Raw genomic sequence first — 16,311 nt, 5'->3', positions numbered from 1 at the left:
ACAAGGATCTACATATAACCTCCTCCCTGGGGGATGGACAACAGAAAAGTGGGTGAGAGGAGGCGTCGGACAGTGTAAGATATGACAAAATAATAATTTATAACTTTTAAAGGGTTCATCAGGGAGTGGGGAACGGAGAGGGAGGGGCAAAATGAGGAGCTGATGCCAAGGGCTTATGTGGAGAGCAGGTGTTTTGAAAATGATGAGGGTAACGAATGTACAAATGTGCTTTATACCATTGATGTATGTATGGATTGTGATAAGCGTTGTATGAGCCCTCAATAAAATGATTAAAAAAAAGAAAACAGAAAATGAAAAGAGTACCCAGAATCATTGTACCAAAACGAATTAGTTGACATCCCATCACGTCAGGAGAAATATATATGAGGGGAAAACCCCCCACAATAGTGCTGAAAGAAGAAGTTCAGGCTGCACTGGGAGCATTACCCAAAAACAACATTCTTAATTGTAGAGTAGCTAAGGCAAGTAAATGAAAGAAATAATGAATTCAAAGAGCTGAACAGAAAATTTCAAAGAGCAGCTGGAGAAGACAAAGCTAAATAATATATTGAAATGTGCAAAGACCTCTGGTTGTAGTTGTTAGGTGCCATCAAGGTAGTTCTGCCCCATAGTGACCCTATGCACAGAATAAAACATTGTCTAGTCCTGTGCCATCCTCACATTTTTTCCTATGTTTGAGCCCATTATTGCAACCACTGACCCAATCCATCTCGTCCAGGGCCTTCCACTCTATGCTACCCTTCTACTTTGCCAGTATGATGTCCTTCTCCAGGGATTTATCTCTCATAACATGTCCAATGTATGTAAGATGAAGTCTCTGATCCTTGTCTTTAAGAAGTACTTTGGCGGTACTTCTTCCAAGACAAATGATTTTGTTCTATTGAACAAAAATCCTCTGCATTTTCAGCAAGCAAGGTTGTTTGTCTGCATATCACAGGCTGTTAATAAGCCTTCCTCTAATCTGGATGCCACATTTTTATAAGTTGGCTTCATATAAGTCTACTTCTCTGATGACTTTCTCAGCATAGATATTGAGTAAATATGGTGAGAGAATACAACACTGACACACATCTTTCTTGCTTTTAAACCATGCAGTATTCCCGTGTTCTGTTCATACGACTGCCTCTTGATCGGTGTGCAAGTTCCAAATAAGCACAATGAAGTGTTCTGGAATTCCCATTCTTCTCAAGGGTATCCACAGTTTGTTATGGTCCACACAGTCAAGTGCCTTGATATAGTCAACCAAACACAAGTAAACATCTTCCTGGTATTCTCTGTTTTGAGCCAATATCCATCTGACATCAGCAATGATATCCCTTCGTCCAAGTCCCCTTCTGAATCTACCATACATTTCTCACAACTCCCTGTCAATGCTGCAACCATTGTTGGATGATCTTCATCAAGATTTTACCTGCATGTGATATCAATGATATTGTTCTATAATTTGTGCATTTTCTTGTCTATAATGTGTACCCTTTCTTTGGAGTGGGTACAAATATGGATCTCTTCCAGTCAGCTGGCCAAGTGGCTGTCTTCCAGATCTCCTGGGTTACACGAGTCAGTGCTTCCAGTGCTTCCTCAAATTGGAGTGGGATAGACTCAAAGTTTTATTTTTGGTTTTCATAGACTTGTTGTAATTTTCTTCACCTTCAACCTGACCTTGCATATGAGTAATTGCTGGTCTGTGTCACAGTCTGCCCTTGGCCTCATTTTAGCTGCTGATATTGAGCTTCTTCGTTGCCTTTCCTTCAGATGTAGTCAATTTTTGATTTCTGAATATCCCATCTGGAGAAGTCCTTTGTGTTGTTTAAAAAAGTATCTTCAATGAACAAGTAAGTCATTGACCTTGAAAATTTTATTGGGTGATATCCAGCTTTGTTTCTATAAGCAAGAGTGTTTTCCAACTACTGTCCCTTCCTCTTTGTTTCCAACATTTGCAGTCCAATCACCAATAATTATCAATGCATCTTGATTGCATGTTTGCTTAATTTCAGATTGAATACTCTTTTAGAGTTCTTCAATTTCTTCATTGCCAACTTTTGTGGTTGGTATGAAAATTAGAAAAATAATTTTATTGATTGGATTTCCTTGTTTTCAGATAGATCTAATCCTATCACAGACAGTATTCATGATAGGTAGAACTGACTCAATGGTACCTAGCAAAAAGAAAAGTTGAATGGGATTGCAATGAGTTGGAATAAACTCTATGAGAGTTGAGTTAGATAAAGTTAGTTAAATAAGTTTTTATTAGTCCAAGTGTTTTATAAACTAAATCTTTATTCAAATATGATGAGGTAATAGTATTATGCAAGTACAAAAAATTTAAGAGAATATATCCCATAAAGTATGCGATCTTAAAAGATGTAATTCCTTAAAGATTCTCGTTTGAAATGATTGCTATGCTGAAAGGTGTTGCTTAGATAAATCAAAGGCAGTGGGTTGAATTCAACTTCTCTGCTATATCAGGGTCTGTGTAACTGAGGTGTCTTAATTAAATGTTCTCTATATTACCTCTCTGTGTTCTAGGTTCTGTTGCAATGGCTACACAGAACTCACAGATGAAATTCATGATTAAAGGACTTATTAAGAAAATTAACAAATGCCAGTGAGAATGGCTCAGGATAATTGTTTATAACGACATGTCACAAAGTTCTTTCAGGTCTGCTATAAATGCCCAAGGGGGCAAACCAGTCTACTAGAAGCCCCAACCCAAAGACATTCTGCTCAAGCTCTATGGGTCAGCAAACCCAGCTCCCTGAATTAAGTGCTCACAGGCATCCCATCCTACAAGCCAGCCTCTTGCACAAAAGCACTCAGTTTTATTTGTTCCATGGGTTAGGAAGTCCATCATGCTTTGGTTCTTGGTTCTGTTGCTGCTTCTCTGATGCCCTGAGAAGCTGTCATCTGGGCCCAGGAGGTTCACTGGGCAGAGATCTCAGGTCCAGAAGATGAGGTCCACTCCTGGATCTTGCTGATAATGAAATCCCTTCTCCTTCTCAGAGGGCACATGTATACATAGCAGGATGGCATCCCAGGTAATCCTGTGCACAATAACTCACAGAAGAATCCTATCAGTATCTTCCATCACCTTTTTACCAGACTGAGAGAGGAAAAGGTTGTTTGATGGGAGTTAGAGACTTTGACTAAAAGAGCCACATTAAATAATTCACTGCCCCTGAAGTAGCTACAGCAGATCAGGGCCTTCCATAACAGTCATTGGTAGGGTAACTATGCCGTCCAAAGTAGGACAATTTCAACTGTGAAACAGTGTGGTACTAATAATTATGCTGGGGCAACAAGCATAAATTGTGTTTGTTCTGGGCAAACCACTAGCCATGGAGACATTTTGTTGGAACTAAAGAGTTATTCAGCCACCTTGAAGCTATTTGTTGATCTATAAAGTTCAATGGTCTGTCTTAGTATTTGTACACTCTAATCACAAAGGGGAAAGACTGGAGAAAAGAAAGGCTTTTTTAAACCAGAGAATGAAAGAATTATTTTCACAGATATAGATTGAGAATTGGTTGATAAAAAGTCTGCCACAGTAAACTGTGATTTTGACAAGGCTCTCTAAAGCCAACTGATCATCGGGTTAATAAAATCACGCAATCATAAAATTTCAAGTTGAAAGTAATGTTGGATTTCATCTAGTCTAACTGCCAAGTTGAAAAATTGATTTTCTGTAGAACATTCTGACTTGTAGTTTTTCAGATAGTTTGCTTGTAACCAATTATTGATCGTTTCCATTGTTGGGGGTTTTGTTAAAAAGCTCTTCATTATATTAGGCCAAAATCCAAGAAAAAAATTTCTAAGATTTAGAGAATTAAGAATATTAAATATGCTTCTTCTTTCTAAACATTGACTTCTCTATCTTTGGAAGTGTTCAAAAAAAAGCGATGCCACTTACAATTTCCAGATGCTGTAGACTCTAGAGTTTGAAATTTAAATGACAAAAGTCAATTACTGTTTCCAAAGTCAATGATTCTTTGGCAAATCATTAGAAAGACCTAACTAGTTTAGAAAGACCTCTTCTAGTTTCTCAAGCACCTCCTTATTTCTAAATTTTCCCTTTTCTGTTCTTTCTTTCAATCTCCCTAGGCGTAAGCCTTTTGTCTACCTATAACACCTCTTTCTCCCTTGCCTCTGCATAGGTTCTTTTCACTCCAAACTCAGTAGCAGTTATATGTCCCATCGTTTTCTCTTCATTTCTGGGCCTTAATTATATCTTAACTGGATGTCTGATCTTCTGACCTCCAGTTTTTCCTTTGTCTAATTTGTTTTGTCTTTCTAAAGTATTCTTAAGACACCCCCCCCGCCCGCTATCCTCCTTTTCCAACCCATTCCCTAGAAAAATAATTCTTAAACTCAGATTTAATTTCATTGCAAATCTTCTCTGCTTCTTAGCTTGGTATTGAAAATTATCTTGAATTAGGCCTAACCTACATCTTTAGTCATAGATCTTAGATTCACTTTCTGACCACTCCTCTAACCAAATGAATTCCTCCTTTTCTGTATTCCAAAGAAACTCTGTTTTCCTGTTATTCATCTTTTATTTACACCAGTTAGCCTGTTCAGGATTCCTGCCTTCCCCTCCCCCCCACCACACTGCCACTAATAAAATCCTATCTATCCTCCGAGTCTGTCTAAAATCCCTCCTCTTCCAAGGAAACTCTAATCCTTTCTGAACTCCTACATCGCTTTACTGTTTATTTCATTCATCTGGCAGTCAATTAAAAACTCCTTGTAAAATCTCTAAAAATGTATTGACCTCCAACATTGCTATTTAACTGTTTCCTTTATATGTGTCTTATCTACCTGAAATGAGCCCTGGTGGCAGAGTAGTTACACATTGGGCTCTTAATAACTAGGTCAGAAGTTCGAAACGGCTATCAGCTCCATGGAAGAAGGAATACTACATAAAGAATTATAATCTTGGAAATTCACAGGGGCCATTTTACCTTTTCACTTAGAATTGCCATGAGTTGGAATCAACTAGATAGCAATGAATTTTGTTTTGCTTATTTGTGTACCTGAAATACTAATGGAGGCCAGGAGCTAGCACTACACCTTCTTTTTCTCCTCCCCATGGTAGGGACCTAGGCACCAAATAGTTTCCAACAGACAATCCAATTACTTTGTCGTGACTTTAATAGAACATTGAGGTCATATTTAGTCTTCCTCACCCCACTTGTCAAACACTTATGATGAGAGAGAACAGAAGGGTTATTAAAAATAAGGTAAATGTGGAAGAAGCACATTCAACTGTTTAAGCCTCAAGGAAGAGAGGCTAGCAGTGAGTCCTTTCATTATTGGCTAAAAGTTCCCTGTATAGATTTAGGTCTCTGGAGCAACACCACAGAAGTGTTACTAAACCTGATATAAGTCTTCCAAAGGAGTAACTTTTTTCCTATCTAATTCTAGTTTTACTGGGAAGAGTGCTACCTAGAGGTCTAAACAATCCAAGAGCAACACACATTTTCTGATGGCTTTCTCTAATGTATTTCACATCCCTGGAACAAAATAAATGAAATTAAAGATATCCTATGTGACCTTTATGTTAAATTTAAGGTGTTATATGATTCATCAGAAGCATTCCAGAAGCCAAAAGAAGGAAAATGATTGATCTACAGGGGTAAGAATGGGAGGAGAGCATGTAATTCACTTTTGTTTTGGGGTGTGTGTGTGTGTGTATATTTACCTCTTCTAATTCTATTCCAAAGTAGTCTCGAATGTGGGGAAGATTAGGGAGGAGACATCTATTTCTTCATCAGTCAAAGAAGGAGAAATTAAGAAATAAGTGAAATGCTCAGGGCTAAGTGATGTAAAGACCATCATCAGAGTCTAAGTCATTGGTTCTTAACCTTCCTAATGCTGCGGCCCTTTAATATAGTTCCTCATATTGTGGTGACCCCCCCAACTATAAAATTATTTTCTTTGCTATGTCATAACTGTAATTTTGCTACTGTTATGAATCGGGCGAACCCTGTGAAAGGGTTGTTCGACCCCCAAAGGGGTCGCGACCCACAGGCTGAGAACTGCTGGTCTAAGCAGTGTCACAATCAAGCGTATGCAATGTGGTTTATGAAGAGGTTCTCAGTCTCCATCCCAGCCAATTTTTCATGTTCTTCCATAATAGCTGTTCTTGTTGTTAGGTGGCATCAAGTCAGTTCTGACTCATAGTGACCCTATGTACAACAGAACGAAACACTGCCCAGTTCTGTGCCATTTTTCCTAGGATTATGTTTGAGCCCACTATTGCAGTGACGGTGTCAATCCATCTCATTGAGGGCCTTCCTCTTTTTCACTGCACCTCTACTTTACCAAGCTTGATGTCCTCCAAGAACTTGTCCCTCCTGATCACAAGTCCAAAGTATGTGAGACAAAATGTCACCATCCTTGCCTCTAAGGAGCGTTCTGGCTGTACTTATTCGAAGACAAATGTATTTGCTCTTTGGGCAGTCCATGCTACTTTCAATATTCTTTGCCAGCACCATAATCCAAATGCATCAATTCTTCTTCAGCCTTCCTTATTCAATGTCCAACTTTCCCATGCTTATGAAGCAATTGAAAATATAAGGGCTTGGTCAGGCACACCTTAGTCCCCAGAGCAATCTTCTTGCTTTTCAACATTTTAAAGAATACTTATGCAGTGGATTTACCCAAGGCAATGTGTTCTTTGATCTCTTGGCTGTTGCTTCCATGAGCACTTATTGTGGGGCCAAACAAGACAAAATACTTGATAACTGCAATCTTTTCTTCATTTATCATAATATTATCTATTGATCTAGTTTTAATGACCTTGGCTTTCTTTACATTGAATTGCACTCCATACTGAAGCTTGTAATCCTTGATTTCCCCAGCAAGTGCTTCAAGTCTTCATTTCAACAAGCAATATTGCATAATCTGCAGGTAGTTAATAGGCCTTCCTCAAATCCTGATGCCGCATTTTTCTTCATATAATCCAATTTCTCTGATTGTTTGGTCAGCATACATATTGAGTAAGTATGGTGAAAGAATACAACCCTGACATGTATCTTTTCTGATTTTAAACCATGCAGCATGCCCTTGTTCTGTTCACACAACTGCCCCTTGATCTATTTCCAGTTCCTGCATGAGCACAATGGAATTACAATTGTGTTCAGGAATTTCCATTTTCCTCAAGGTGATTCATAGTTTGTTATGATCCACAAAGTAGAATGCTTTTTCATAGTCAATGAAACACAAGTAAACATCTTTCTGGTATCCTGTACTTTCAGCCAAGATACATCTTATATCAGCAATAATTTCTCTTGTTCCACATTGTGATTAGAGTTTATATCAACTAACACTCCTGGGTAAAGGTAGAGGCAGAGTCCAATCAATCATTTCAAAGCTTGATGATACCTCCTTGGGAATGTGGCCTTATGTATAAGAAAGAGACCCAGAACATAACTGAGTGTTCTTGCCTCTTCCCTTTCTACTGAATCTGGATCCTACACTTGGCTCCTTGATCTCCTTCTCTGTCACCTGCCAATCCCAGGAGCCATAAGGAGATGGCCAACCACAGATTCATTTACCTCTGCATGCAGCAGAATGTGTGCCTCTTGCTTCGTTTTCCTGCTTCCTGTTCATCAGCTTCCACAGCTCCATGAATCTTGAAATGTTTGAATGTTGACTAATTCTTTTGGATACAGTGATTCGGTATATTATTTCTATCTTCTTTTGATGTTTTTGACATTGTTCAATATTTTGTCTGTAGTGTCTTTTAATATTGTAATTTGAGCCCTGAATATTTCTTTAGTTCTTTAATATACGCTAAGCCTGTTTTTCGTTTTTACATATAATTTATTACTAATTGGAAGTTAATACATGTATCATATCATTCCACAGTTCGATCACATCAAGCAGAATTGTACAATTGCTGCGCAAATCAGTTCCCAAACATTCTTTTTCTTCATGGACTCCTTGACATCATTTCCCTCTTACCCACACCCCCAAACCACTGTGCTCTCCCACTCCCCAAAACCCTTATTCTACTTGCCATCCCAATAAGTTCATCAACCCTGGGTTTCATACTTCAAAAAATGGAAAAACATATAACACAACTTCAAGAGGGTGACCCTCAATGACATAATACCTCTGAGATACACCCTAATATGAACAGACAAAAACAAAACAAAAATATGGAAAATGTTGAAAATCAGATTGGGATCAGCGCACATTTGGGGGTGGGGGAGGGGATCACCTGACAATTTTTTAACTGTTCAAGCCAGATTGATGCCTTTGATCTTCTATTCTATACTCATCTCTCCAATGCACTCTGTTGAGTAACCACTTTCCTTCTAATTTGAGGTATTTTCACATTATATTTTATTTGTCTTCTCTAGCTGCCCTTCAAAATTTTCTGCTCAGCTCTTTGACTTCATCATTTCTTCTATTCAGTCGCCTTAGTTGCTCTACAATTAAGATCAAATCTCAGAGTCTTCTAACATCCACCTTGATCTTTTTCTTCCTTCCTGTGTTTTTAAATGACCTTTAGCTCTTTTAAAAAAATATGGAATGCTTCTTGAATTTGCACGTCATCCTTGTGCAGGAGCCGTGCTTATCTTCTCCGTATCGTTCCAATTTTAGTATATGTGCTGCCGAAGCGCGCACGACCTTTTGCTTTCTTTGTGTTTGCAGTTCTTGATGTTATCTTACAGCTCATCAGGTCTTCCGTCATTTTTGTTAAATGAGTAGAATCTGTTCTTGAGATGTCCTCAAAATTCAGATAAGATATACTCGAGGTTGTTCCTTGACTCTTGTGGACTTATTTTCATTTTCTTCAGTTTCAACCTGAACTTATATATGACCAATTGATGCTCTGTTACACTGTTGGGCCTGGGTCTTGTTTTAGCTACTGTTATTGAGCTACTCCATTGTCTTTTCCCACAGATGTAGTCAATTTGATTTCTGTGTGTTACATATGGAGAAGTCCATGTGTTGTTGAAAGAAAGTATTTGCACTGAATAAGTCATTGGTCCTGCAAAATTCTATCTTGCAATCTCCAGCTTCGTTTTTATCACCAAAGTCATATTATTCAACTGGAGTTCCTTCCTCTTTTATTTCAACTTTTGCATTCCAATTACCAACAATCATCAATGCATCTTAATTTTGTGTTTAATCAATTTCAGATAGAAGAATTTGGTTAAATTCTTGAATTTCTCTTTCATTAGCCCTAGTGGAATGTGAATAAGTTTGGATAACAGTGGTATTGACTGGGTTTCCTTGTATGTGGATAGATACTACCCTATCATAGACAGCATAGCACTTCAAGATAGATTTTTGAAATGTCCTTTTTGACAATGAAAGCAACACCATTGCTCTTCAGCCTGGCATTAAGGCATAGTAAATTATATGACTGCCTGATCCAGAATGGTCAATATCAGTCCGTTTAAACTCACTAATGCCTAGAATATCTATCTTTATGCTTTCCATTTACGTTTTGACAACTTCCAATTTCTCTAGACTCATTCTTTGTACATTCTAAGTTCCAATTATTAATTAATATTTGAAGCTTTCTCTTCTCATTTTGAGTTATGTCTATTATCAAATTACAGTCCTGAAGACTTTACTCCATCCACATTGCTATGGTCTGTCTATTCTACTTTGAGAAGTTAGCTCTTCCTCGGTCATATTTTCAGTGCCTTTTGACCTGAAGGGCTCATCTTCTGACATTATCTCTAACAATGTTCTGCTTTTATTCATTAGATTTTCAGATGTTTTAATGCTATAAACCTTAGCTATAAGGTTTCCAGTGGCTAATTCCCGAGAAGTTGATGGCCTGTTCCATCTTCATAATCTAGTCTTAGTCTGAAAGTTCTCCTGAGGTCTATTCTGAAGAACTTCAACTATGGGGTAAGTATTGGACATCTAACTGTAAAGTTGGCCATTGACCCACAGTTTACTCTGTGGGAGAAAGATGAAGCTATTTGTACCTGTAAGATGTGCAGTCTTGGAAAGCCTGTATAGTGTCACTTTTCTGTTAGCTTGTCCTAGTGTGGTAACTTTTATATTGCTGTGATGCTGAAAGCTGTATCACCACTATTTCCAAACACCAGCAGGTCACCCAAAATTAAACAGGTTTCAGCAGAGATTTCAGAGTAAGAACAGACTAATGAATAAGGAAAAATATTGTATGAGCCCAGTTACATAAAATAGTTATAATATGAAAACACATAGAGATAAAAATTTATTCATTACTACCAAAGGTCTATGGCCTGTATTAAAAGGAAGTTATTGCTTAAGAAATAGAGAATTTTGGATTAAAGGTGATTAAAATTTTTGGATAAATTAGTGGTAAGTGTTGCAAGGCTCACTGAATATAATTAGTATCGCTTAACTGGACACATAAAAATGCTTGAAATGGCAAATGTCTTGGTATTTATATTCTACCATGTTAAAATATTTCTAAGTGAGAAAAAAGGGTTACCCCTTCAAATTCCTCCCTAAATCAGTCATCAATTCACCACATTGAATTTAATTGGACCAGCAGATCCCCTCTGAGGACAGTGTTCATTGGATCCTTTTTTTTTTAAGGGACTTTAATGAGACTAAGAGAAGTATATTGACAAGAGAACATGTTTGTAGCCATTTTCTAATCACAGAGATTTGTTTAAATGCTTTTTGTTTGGAATAACCCTGGAAACACAGTAGCAATATTTTTTGACTTAGCCTCATATATCCTCAACATGAACAATTAAAAAAAACTATAAAAAGTTAGTGAAATTGAAAAGGCATTGGTTATGCCGACTTAGAAAAAGAAAAGGTAGACCTATCTGAAACTAGAAATGAGACTTCTTGTAACAGATGGCGACATAGACATGCACTACTTGTTTCCTCCTCAACAAAGAAGCCAGAAAGTGCCAACAGAGAAAGTTGGAGCCCTGATTCTTGGAGGGAAGCGTAGCTGAGTGGACGGCACACAGCTACAGAGAAACCAGGGAACAGAAACTGCAAGTGGTCATCAAGGATTCTCTAATTCTCCACTTGCTGGAACTAAATGTCTTTGCCTGCCATGATAACACAGCTCCGCGTGAGACTTACCTTCAAGCCAACCACCAGTCAAGCAACTCCTAGCACATTGCAGAGCCGATGAAAGAGAAGAAGGTATCCCCTGGTTCTCCACAACTCCAGGTGCATGGAATAGTGACTAGGTCACACCTGGGAATGCAACCACCCAGTGGCTGGTTATCGTCCTTCCTTTGCAACAAAAAGAAGCAGGGGCTGCCTCACCAAAGGGCCAGCCAGGCAGCAATGAGGACTGAAGTATCGCGGGTTCTTTGTGACTACTATCTCCCTAAACAGTCATGCACTCCAGCTGTCAGAGGCTAGGGCCACCCGCGGGGCTCCATGACAGGGCTCTGGCAGAAGCTTTGACCTCCTGGACTGGTCTGGGGCAAAGACAGCTGCTTAGCTGGTTTTTTCGGTGTTTTGTTTTATGGGTTTCTTTTCCCTTTCTCATTCCTCTATATTGATAAACTGTCAGACGCAACAGAGGAGAGACCCAGGCTAACACTCACCCCTCCTGTCGACCACAGCAGTCAGTTGTGGGAGAGAGATCTGTGGGAAAAGAGTTACTTTTTCCTCTCTGTTTCTCTTGTGGTGCTCTTCTTCTGATGTTTGATAAATCACCAACGGAGAGACACAAAACACAAAAGAGAGCAGAATGTAATCCCTAGACCCCCACAGCTTCTTGTTAATCAGGAAAATGTCAGATTCCACCTTCACACACTGATGAATGCACTACTACTGTGTGAAACCGTGGCAGTGCTGTGATCATCACATATTAGGGAAAGAGAAAGCTGATCCCTGGTATGCCGAGCAGTTTTGTATGCGGTTCTTCCTCACAGGGTTCTTTGCAATTGATTTTACTGTTAACTTAAATTTGTTGTGACTGTTGTTATTGCTGCCGTTTACTTTGATTTGTTGTTCTTACCCTTTCTGGCAACACTTGACAGAGTCAACTGCCCCACAAAATCTAGCCACCCTCACCGGAGTTGATGAAGTCTCCAAGACAACAGTCAATTTAAGTCCCCATGAGAAAGCAAGAAAAGGTGACGTAAACAAATGAGGAATGTTATGTTGTTATGCGTCATGCATTTGTTCTGACTCATAGCAACCCTATGTACAACAGAACGAAACACTACCAATGATCTAAGCAGGACAAAATTCTTGAAAAATGCCATCTTTACTCTGTTAAATATGGTGCTACCTATTGGTCCAGTTATGAGTATTTTTGTTTTCTTAATACTGTGTTGTAATTCATACTGAAAGCTACAATGCTTAATCATCATCAGCAAGTGCAACAAGCTCTCCTCACTTTCAGCAAGAAAGGTTGTGTTATTTGCTTATTGGAGGTTGTTAATAAACCTTCCTCCAACCCTGATACTGAATTTTACTTTATATAATCCAACTTTTCTGATGATTTGCTCTGCATACAGATTGAATAAGTGTGGTGAGAGTATACAACCCTGCCTCTTGATCCATGTCTGAGTTCCACAAGAGTAAAATGAAACCTTCTAGAATTCCCATAGTTTGTTATGGTTCACACAGTAGAATTCCTTGGCATAATTAATAGCACACAAGTAAGCATCTTTCTTGCATTCTCTACTTTCAGCCAAGATTCATCTAGCATCAGCTTCCTGGTTTCATGTCGTTTTGTGAATCAGGCCTAAACCTGTGGCAGCTCTGCTGCAACCATTGTTGAATGATCGTCAGCAAAATTTTACCTGTATTTGATATCAGTGATATGGTTCTATAATTTGAGCATTCTTTTGGGTCACCTTTCTTTGGAATAGGCACAAAATGGATCTCTTATGTACAGTTGACCAAGTCACTGTCTTCCAAATTTCCTGCCACAGATGATTGAGTACTTCCAGTGCTTCCTCAGCTTGTTGAAATAAAAAAGATATGAACACAATACTATGGAAAACTACGCTAACAAATTTGAGAACCTAGATGAAATGGTCAAATTTTTAGAAATGGATTAAGTAACCAAATCAACATAGACTGAAAACTCCCAACAAACAAAATAGTCCAAGACCCAATGGCTTCACCAGGTAATTCTACTAAACATTTAGAGGAGAGTTCAAAGAACAGTTGACACCAATTCTACTCAAAATGACCAAAGCTGTGGTATTTTCAACCACCTCATATGCATGAGAAAGTTGGACACTGAATGAGGAAGACTGAAGCAGTATTAATGAATTTGAATTTATGGTGCTAGTAACAAATATTGAAAGTACAATGAACCGCAAAAAGAAAAAACATAACTATCTTAAAAGAAGTGCAGCCAGAAGATTCCTTGGAAGTGAAGATGATGAAATTTCGTCGCACAGACTTTGGGTATGTTATCAGGAGAGATTAGCCCCTGAAAGAGGCCATTATACTTGTACCCTTGACAAGATGGATTGACACAGTGGTTGCAACAATGGGTTCAAACATAACAATTGTCAGGATGAGACAGGACCAGGCGGTGCTTCATTTTGCTTTACATAGCAGCGGGTTGGAACCAACTCAAAGACACCTAACAACAACATACATTGCTAAAGAATAATGATAAAACTATGAAATATATCGTGACAAGGATGAATTTGGAGGATATTGTGCTAAGAGATGTTAGTCAATCACAAAAGGACAAATATTGTATGAGATCATAATTATGAAAGCAAAATCAAGATAAAGGTTTTCCATGTCAAAAGAAACATTTTGATTGTTATCAGAGGTGAGAGGCTAGGGACAGACAGTTGTTAACTTGAGTGATAGTATTCTACAACTGAGAAAGATAAATCTAAAAGGGAGCAGACAAGTTATTGGAAGGTTTGACAAGTCATCTAAGTTATTGAATACAAAATCGATTATCTTAAATGTAAACCCCTACCTAATCCACAATAAAAGTTTTCAAAGAAAACCCAAAAACCTAAAAATTAAAATGGGGACATTAGAGCTTACCCTAACAAAATTAAAAAAAAAAAGAACTTTAATAGAATTCTCTGAACAGCTATACACCATGAATTCTAAAACCAGGGGAAATATACAAATGCCTTGAAACACATAAACTCTACAATGATTTCAGAAGAAATATTGAATCTCAGCCTGTGCAGAGATTGAATTACTAATTTTAAAATCCTCCCAACAAAAATCTTGAATCAAATGGCCTTACTGGGAGATTCTACCAAACGTTTATAAAAAAATTGTGACACCAATCCTGTTTAATATTTAAAAACAAATGAACAGAAAAGAAGAAAAGAGAAGACTTCCCAATTCACTCTATGAGGTGAGCATTACCTTTATCTTAAAGCCCGACAAAGACACCATAAGAAGAATAAAAAACACTGTAGATCAATATCCCTAATGACCACACCAAAGAGATACTAGCAAATTGGATTTTAACAATACATTAGAAAGATTATGCATCCTGATTGCATGGAGTTGTCTCAAGATGCAAGGGTAGTTCAACATTAGAAAAGCAATCAACTTTATACACCATATTAATGCTGCTCTTGTTGTTAGTTGCTGTCCGGTAGGTCCCAATTCATAGCAACCCTACTTACAGCATCACAACATTCTCCCCATTCTGTGTCATTCTCACAATTTCTTTTTATGCTTAAGCTTACTGCTGCAGCCATTGTGTCAGTCCAACTCACTAAGGATCATACTTTTTCCACTAATCTACTTTACCAAGTATGGTGCCTTTTTTCCAGGGACTGGACCACAAGTTCAGCAGTTCAAAACCACCAGCCCCTCTGCAGGATAAAGATAAGGTTCTGCTTCCATAAAGATTTTCAGCTTCCAAATCCCTGTACAATGTCTTTATGAGTTGGAAATGATTAGATGGCAATGGACTTATCTTGGAATTTGGTCTCTCCTTTTACAAGATGTCCTAAGTATATGACATGGAGTTTCCCCACTCTCACATCTAAAGAGCGTTCTGGCCATATTTCTTTCAATACATATTTGTTTGTTCTTCTGGCAGTCCCTGGTGTTTTCAACGTTCTTTGAAAATATCATAATTCAAATGCATCAATTCTTCTGTGGTCTTCCTTTTGAAAAACCCAGAAATCTTAATTGAAACAGAAAAGGCACTTGACAAAATTGAGCACCGTATAATAATTAAAGGAGCCCAGGTTGCATAGTGGTTACACATTGGGCTGTTAACCACAAGGTTGAAGTTCAAATCCACCAGCCACTTCTTGGAGAAAGACTAGTCTTTCTACTTCCATAAAGGATTACAGTCTTGGAAACCCACCGAAGCTGTCTGACTTTATCCTATAGGCGTTGCTATGAGTCAGCATCCACTTGATGCCAGTGATTTTGGTTTTTATTTTTATAATGATTAAACTACTCACCAAGATGGGAATAGAAATTCCTCAATAGAAAGGGTATTTATGGAAAACTAACATCTTACTCAGTAAAGAAAAACTGGGAGTTTTCTTATAAGATCAAGAACAAGACAAAGATGCATACTCTTACAATTGCTATTTAATGTCATTCTGAAAATCCTAGCCAGAGCAAGTAGGTAAGGGAGAAAAAGAAAGAAAGAAAGAAAAAACAAAACGAGAAAAGTATATTAACTAGGAAGGCAAAAGTAAAATGATGTTTTTTCACAGATGTCATGCTATTATAAAAAGGGAACCCCAAAGATTGCCTAAGAAAGCTATTAGGCCTAATAAATGAATTCAACACTGTGGTAGGATACCACGTCAGCATACAAAAACCAGTTGTGTTTCTATACGAGGGACTACCTGCCTCCCCCGCCCCCAAAACACAGCAGCACCAGAATTGTGCTGGGCAGAGTGGAGCTTTCCTAGTTAGCATTTTTTCTGCTAGATGAGCTTTCAGCAACTCACTCTGAGTATACCCAGTGGCATTGCCCGGAAAGTTTCTCTCTGGCCAAAGTGATTTTTTTTTTTGCAAGCAGTTTTGCTCAAACCTTGTTTTATTTTTTGTTATAGCCAACTTAAGAGAACAGAGTGAGGCCGTGAAATTTTGCTGCAGAACTGTTGTGATGTTGTGTGGGATAGATAGATTATTCCCCAGGTTGTCCCCCCATACAATATGCTAAATGTAAGATGCTGCTTGCTAACACATAGTCAATGTCCATACACTTGGAGGTGAGCTGCTTAAAGGTTATCTCTCTGAGGATTATCAGCCATCTAGAGCAATCAGACCCTATTGTCTGTCCTACCCTAGGTGAGGCCCACTCCCTGCTGAAAAGGATAGTGGATTATTACCCCGAAGGAGAGCCCAAAGACTAGGTCAAGCCAACTC

General features: G+C 38.3%; 1 protein-coding gene and 1 non-coding gene across 2 annotated transcripts in view; both read right to left on the bottom strand.

Annotated features, from left to right (window-relative positions):
* DGKK (diacylglycerol kinase kappa) overlaps positions 1-16,311 on the bottom strand; it is a 176,917-nt gene that overhangs the window by 101,342 nt on the left and 59,264 nt on the right. The window lies entirely within an intron of this gene.
* LOC115869031 lies at positions 8,549-8,655 on the bottom strand. The gene has a single exon (XR_004045949.1). It is a non-coding gene; the product is annotated as a U6 spliceosomal RNA (small nuclear RNA).

This window comes from Echinops telfairi, unplaced genomic scaffold (assembly GCF_000313985.2).
Source record: "Echinops telfairi isolate 266 unplaced genomic scaffold, ASM31398v2 ScPeMD7_19;HRSCAF=73, whole genome shotgun sequence".
Classification (NCBI taxonomy): domain Eukaryota; kingdom Metazoa; phylum Chordata; class Mammalia; order Afrosoricida; family Tenrecidae; genus Echinops; species Echinops telfairi.
Note: the sequence above shows the minus strand (reverse complement) of the source record. Positions and strands in the feature narration are given on the sequence as shown.